This window comes from Odontomachus brunneus, unplaced genomic scaffold, assembly GCF_010583005.1.
Source record: "Odontomachus brunneus isolate Ranch 3 - 2012 unplaced genomic scaffold, Obru_v1 Obru_scaffold_061, whole genome shotgun sequence".
NCBI lineage: Eukaryota > Metazoa > Arthropoda > Insecta > Hymenoptera > Formicidae > Odontomachus > Odontomachus brunneus.
In genome coordinates this window covers 403,080-410,348 of record NW_022639511.1, presented here as the reverse complement: position 1 = coordinate 410,348, position 7,269 = coordinate 403,080, and the positions used below count along the sequence as shown (strand labels likewise).

The window sequence follows — 7,269 nt, the reverse complement described above, 5'->3', positions numbered from 1 at the left end:
GCACTTTGACATAGAATACAAAATATCTCGTAAAATATTCTTCTTTCGGTTATCTTGTCTTAATGCTTTTTTGCACAGAATAATGAGACAAATTAATTGGCTTAAAAAAAGCACAAAAAAATTTTTATATATTTATGTAAAAAATTTTTTGTTTTTTTGTTTTTTTTCCAAATAATATTGATGATGCAACGGAAGGAAGGGAAAATATTAATTTACACAGTGTACATCCAAATAATGTTGATGATGCAGAACGAAGGATTTCGTAGAGCACCTAAAGCCATAGCTCAACGAATTCAAAAACAAATTATGCGGGAATGATTTCCGAACTATCGTTGTGCATGAGATGAAAGAAATTTCACGCACATTGATGGATGATATAAACTTTTTTTATTTATAATAATAAACATTTTTAAACATTTTATAAAATTATTATACTCCGAAATAAAAAAAATTAAACTTGAAAAAATTTATGTGTCATTATTCCTTAAACGTTTATATATAAGTTCCAATAGTTTTGTTTGTCGCTCTTCATTATTTACCATCCTATGAATAGCATTACTTATTTCTTCTGTACTTTTGGCTTGCAATTGCATTGCTTCCACTAACATTTGTAAAGACAACATTAGATAAGACGAAAAAAATTTTAATGTATTTTATATAAATTCACAAATTCACCAACCTTCATTGCTTCAGCATGCTGCTGAGCAATTGCCTCGAAAGATTCTCGAGCATTATATAATTGTGTTCCTAGACGTTCTGAATTTTCGCTTGCATATATAAAAAAAACGAGAGTAATGTATTATTGAAATCATATAATGAATTTACTTATCAGAATTTTAATGTTATAATATACATACTCCTTTTTCGTTTTCTTGTTCTGAAAATATATATTGCTGTATTTTCTGAAAATGTAATAAAAAGTTAATAATATTCAAAATATAAAATTATATTGAATTAAAAAAAAAATTTTTTTACACTGGAAAGCAAAACAGTTTTTCTCTTTCTGATGCATTATGGAATATCATTCATTCATGACATATCTTCAATGAAAGAATTTCCTTTCTATTGATATATTTTTTGTTATATTTTTTGTTTCGGTTGACATTTTGTAATGCATCAAAAAGAAAAATATTTTAACCGTTTTGTTTATAAATATCTGTCAAGCATTACAAATGATTCGAACACGTAAAGAAAAACTTGGATTGATCTACATAATATTTCGAAATATTTATAACATGAAGCGAATCATAGCATAACCTCCAATGTAAATATTTTGATTTTATGCTAGCAGATAATACCTTGTGATGTTAATGATATACATGATGGATCATCTACTGTTAAGTTTTCATCTATAGGATTAATATTTTCTTCGTTTTCATAGATATAATCTGTTACTTGTTCAATTTCTTCATTTGTGGTGACTAAACAATACAATTTCCTTATATTACAATATATACATAAAACATGTAAAGTTTTGCATATAAAAACAATGTACCAATTGAAACATCTTGTAATTCTGGAATTACTATTGGAGCTGGAGCATTATCTAATATTGCTGTATTTCCTGCTGATAATTCCTCAATATCATTCTACAAGTATAAAAAAAATTATATTGTTTAATATAAATTTGATGGTATGTGTGCGCATATGTGTAAATGAAGTGGAAAAATAAAAATAATGTTTCACTTTTTACTTACGTTGTGCTCTTCAGGAAAACTGTCAGGTATATCTGGTAATCCTTGAACGTATTCATGCCCAATGACGCCTAATATTCTTTTATCTAAATCTATAAGTTATTGTGATATTAACTGATTTATTTTCAATACTGGCTCTTTTTTTTCCTTAATTTTTGTATCTTTTCAGATACCTTTGATTTATGATCTCGCCATGTCTACAAAAATATTAAAATAATATTTTCCACACAATTGTGGTGAAAGTAATAAATATGTTTTGTTTCTAAATTAAGCCATATTCTTTATGGTTTTGAATCTAACATTTTATGAATATTTCGTTCTACTTCATCAGGATAAAGAGCAATCTGATGCTAATATCAGGTACTAATATCAGATCATTTCTCATCCTGATAAAGTGGACTTGAATGTTCGCAACATATTATATTCAAAATTATGGAAAACGTAGCTTTAAAGAAAAAGCTAAACTTAGAAAAAAATATAAAAAAATTGAATATAATATATTTAAAAGTATATTATTAATTATATATATTTACAATCTTCCAGAATTTTTCACGTCTTTTGCTTTCCCGTTTGGCATCATTGAATTTAACAATTAAGCTAATTCTTCCCAGTTTCCTTGCAAACGTTCTTTAGCATTCATCGTCGTAAATTTGCCTTGTGCTACGTGTGGATTCTTTTCCAGATAGCTTATCATAGCTTCAATTTGTTGATGAGTAGCTCTTCCCTGACGATGTCTTGAACTTTCACTGAAAATGTATTAATATAGTCATATATTTTTTCAATCTTTTATATATTGATTAAACATACAGTTATTATATATATATACATACACACACACACAAATATATGACATCTGTTTGATATTAACTGTATTGGTATATCCACATATATCCACATATATAATAAGTATTTTGCTAACAACATGTATGAACATAATCTAAAACATGATCTGTAAACATTATATTAAAAAAAATGTTATGTATGTTTCAAAGATTAATATTATATATACAATTACATTTTTTCATTATGATACTTGTATCACGTTTTATTAGATTATGTCGATATACTTTGATGACAAATTACGATTTTAATATAAGCTCATATAGTTGATGCCAAATTAATGTTTGATTTCTTCTTGTGTATTATTTATTTTACATATACTTACTTTGACATATTTTGGTTAACTGTCACATATAATTGTTGACACAGCCAATATTTGTATTTAGTGTTCCTAAACTTACTGAAAAAGATACACAAGGAAAAGAGATTTGATTGGCTGAACACTGCAGCAGTGAAATTATATTAAACTGAATATACTCGTTTCGATAACGACGTCGATATCACATTTTGTATCGATACGGTATCGCTAACTTGAGTTACAGAATAGCTTTTTCATTACAACGTCGTTAGCGCAAGCGACGATCGTCGCTACATAACGATAACGATGTTGTCGTTAGAAAATTAGAGAATAGGCCTACAGAGATTGTGTTGCATTCGAATGTGAATGCAGATTGTGTAATAAAGTATTAAGAAAGGAAATGGAAGGCGCGCGCGTAGCGCGCACTATATACTATCCAAATAGTAAAAAGGAGATGTCACGTTCCGAAGTTGCTTGGTTATCGATATTATCGCTGGCATTGGGTGCGTTCAGCGAACTCAACAGTTGCACAACAGTTGAGCAATTCGTCAATGTAATTGGTCTAAAGTTAGAGATCTAACAGTAAGGACCAATAATCACTAACCGCTCACTGATCAGCTATGTTTTCTGAACGTAACCATTGTTGCCTCTTTTCGGTGATTGGCTGTGCGTTGCGGCCGGCTTCGTGTCGCGCCGGACAGTCATCATGGCGGAGTCGAGTGACAGTTCGTACATATTACGAGAACGGGGTTATAACAAGGGAGAATAGAAGAGAATAAGAAAATAGGAGAGAATAGTACAGAATGAGAAAGAATAAAAAAGAATTAAAGAAAATAAGAGAGAATGGGAGAGAATAAAGGAGCATGAAAACATTTAGCCGTATTAAAATTCGTCTAATAATTATGTATATGAGACTATAATAATAATTATGTATATGAGACTATGTATATTACGTCTATGGTCTCTTTCTACATGTTGGTTTCACTTCTCTGGCCGTTTACGAGGTCCATATATACTACGTCCATTAGGGTAGTCCTTATTTTTCAACTTTCAAATTTTTTCTGCGGCATCCTCCAAAAAGTTTCCATTTGATAAAAAAGAAATCCCTTCCAAACTTTTGCTCGATCGGATAACAAGAATTCGTGCTCCCGGGTCGTTAAACATTGGAATACTCTTGTATTAAGCTGTTTACATTATCAATATGATTTCTAAAGCGTGTTCTTCACAAAAATCACCCTAGAAGAGTTTTCTTTTTTCATTCTACATCATTTGAGATCTTATAGTCCCATTTAAACAATTAGATAAATTGTTGATGACTAAAAAAAAATAAATAGTTATTGCATTTATTGTTTAAACTACAACAAATCATGTACGGACTATAAAAAGACCATTTAAAGTTGCAATAGTATGTTTGGAGGACAATATAAGTATAAAACATAATATTTTTCATGTTTTTATTAATAAAGAAATTTTTTAAATTAAATATTACATAATAATTAATAATCTCGTGGCTCGTAATCTTATGGCTCCTGCACACAGGACGCGGTAATACTTGCCGCGCGGCGGAAGTCCGCGCGACAGCCAATCAATATGTTGTTTTTCCGTAAGAGCTAGAAGGTTATTACGGAAAGCAGCATATTAATTGGCTGTCGCGTGAACTTCCGCTGCGTGGCAAGCATTACCGCGTCCTGTGTGCAGGAGCCATTATACTGGGAGGGGACCATAGATGTATAATACCTAGTCCGCGAGTTTTTCCATTGTCTGTACGCATCAAACAATATAAAGAAATAGCATTCTTTCGGTAAAAAGTCTGTCTTTTTCTAACGAAGGCTGTTTTATTCCCACCACTTATCGTGGTTTTGTGGCGGGAATAAAGCAGGCTTTGTTAGAAAGAAATAGACTTTTTACCAAAAGAATGCTATTTCTTTATATTGTTTGATGTGTTCAGACAATGGGAAACGTTGCGAATCCGCAGCCTAGGTATTATACAGTTTGTTTGATAAAAGCGTGTCTGGCAGAACTTTTACATATAAACGGGTAGAAGGAAAATTCACATTTGCATATCTTTACAAACCACTTAAACGCTAGCAAAATAGTCAAAATTTATGAGAAGGCTTTATTATTATTTGCTCAGACATAGTTTATAAGGAAAAACGAAAAATGGATACTACAAAAGGACAATGATCCTAAACATCAAAGTCGGCTTTGTACCGCGTGGAAATAAGAAAATAATGTTGAATTACTGGATTGGCCGTCACAGTCATCGGATGCAAATCCTATCGAAAATGTTTGGTCCTTAATGAAGTTTAAACTTCGTGGAAAGAAAATTTGATCGGTCAAGGAATTAGTACGATAAATTCGGTTGATATGGAGATTTTTACTTCAAGAATATGCTATAAAATTAGTTGAAAGTATGCCTTGGAGATACCAGGCAACTATTAAGGCGATTGAACAAGTTATTAATAATAAAATCACAGTTCTAATTAAGTAGTATGTGTGTATTTTTTATTTCAAATCATTTCAATAAATTATTTATCAAGTTTTGCCGTACACGCTCTTATCAAACAAACTGTACATCTATGGTCCTCTCCTAGCATAAGATTAGGAGCCACGAAATTATTAATTATTATGTAATATTTAATTTAAAAAGTTTCTTTATTAATAAAAACATGAAAAATATCATGTTTTACATTTATATTGTCCTCCAAACATAATATTGCAACTTTTGTAGTTCATACATGATTTGTTGTAGCTCAAACAATAAATACAATAACTATTTATTTTTATTTTTTAGTCATCAACAATTTATCTAATTGTTGAAATAAGACTATAAGATCTCAAATGATGTAGAAAGAAAAAAGGAAAGTCCTCTAGGGCGATTTTTCTGGAAAATGCGCTTTAAAAACCATATTGAAAACGCAGACAGCTTAATATAAAGGTACTCCAATGTTTAACGATCCAAGGGCACGGGTTCTCGTTATTCAATCGAGCAAAAGTTTGGCAGGGATTTCTTTTTTGTCAAATGAAAACTTTTTGGAGGATGCCGCGGGAAAAATTCGAAAAAAAAATTTTGACCAAGAGTGCATGTGAATGCAGATTACAGATTTGTGTGTGAGAGACAGGGAGAGACAGGGAAAGACAGGAGAGGCAGGGAGAAACAGGCAGAGACGGAAAGACAGGGAGAGATAAGGAGAGACAGAAAGAGACAGGGAGAAACAGAAAGAGACGGGGAGAGACAGGGAAAAACAGGGAGAGACAGAAAGAGACAGGAAGAGGCAGGGAGAGACAGGGAGAAACAATGCAGATTATAGGAAGAGACAGGGAGAGACAAGGAAAGACAGGGAGAGACAGAGAGAGATAGGGAGAGACAGGAAGAGATAGGGAAAGAGGGAGAGGCAGGGAGAGACGGGGATAGACAGGGAAAGACAGGGAAAGGCAGGGAGAGACAGGAAGAGATGGGGAAAGACAGGGAAAAATAGAGAGAGACAGAGATAGACAGGGAGAAACAGAGAGAGACAAGGAAAAATAGAGAGAGACAGAGATAGACAGGGAGAGGCAGGAAGAGACAGGGAAAAATAGAGAGAGACAGAGATAGACAGAGAGAAACAGGGAGAGACAGGGAGAGACAGGAAGAGACAGGAGAGGTACAGAGAGACAGGGAGAGACTGGGAGAGACAATGCAGATTATAGGTTTGTGTATGAGTTTTTTGCGATGTAATTAAAGTGTAATGAAATATTAAGAACGGAGATGGAAGGCGCACGCGTAGCGCACGCTGTGTGCTAGTCCCATTAATGAATGGAAGATGAAACGCTATGAATTTGCCCGTCTATCGAAATTATCGAAGAGGTGAAGTTTTTTTTTTGCGATGCCGATTGGCTGTTCGCAGGCGGCTAGATTCGCGCCGCATGTAGCTGTCAGTCGCAGCGGTGACAGATCAGAGGTTGTGTTGTACTCGAATGTGAATGCAGATTATGTAATAAAGTACTAAGAAAGGAAATGGGAGGCGCGCTCGTAGCGTGCGCTGTGCGTTAGTCTAAATAGTAAAAAGGAGATGTAACACTAAGAAATTGCCTCATATCGTAAGCATTGTTGACTCTTTTCCGCGATGCTGATTAGTTGTCCCGAGTCTCAATCTCGATCTCGATACGACTTCGCTTCGCGGTTCGCTTTGAGTGAGTTTGACAGTGCGAAGTTATACACGTGTTGAAGTTGTTAGTCGCTATAAGAAGATATAGAAACAAGGATAAAGAAGGAGCGGTAAAGAAAAAGAGGTATATATTTTATTTCAAATAATAAATTTATTATAATAAATTTATGGCTGTCTCGCGCGAGCAGTTATAATTGCAGTTATGTACGCGTATTTGACAGTTTGTCGTGTGAAACACAGAGAAAAAGGTTTGAGAGAGAGAGAGAGAGAGAGAGAGAGAGAGAGAGAG

General features: G+C 33.2%; 1 long non-coding RNA gene across 5 annotated transcripts; it reads right to left on the bottom strand.

Moving 5' to 3' along the window:
* Window positions 1-364: 364 nt before the first annotated feature.
* On the bottom strand, window positions 365-3,279 carry LOC116846191. Of its 5 annotated transcripts, XR_004378430.1 has the most exons (9): window positions 2,860-3,271; window positions 2,525-2,643; window positions 2,228-2,440; window positions 1,698-1,891; window positions 1,496-1,589; window positions 1,299-1,421; window positions 858-902; window positions 680-767; window positions 365-601 (listed from the first exon to the last, which is right to left on the bottom strand). It is a non-coding gene; the product is annotated as an uncharacterized LOC116846191 (long non-coding RNA). The 5 variants fall into 5 exon arrangements; XR_004378429.1 differs by having other exon boundaries at window positions 680-902; window positions 2,860-3,279; XR_004378431.1 differs by lacking the exon at window positions 2,860-3,271 and adding an exon at window positions 2,710-2,829 and having other exon boundaries at window positions 680-902.
* Window positions 3,280-7,269: the final 3,990 nt, after the last annotated feature.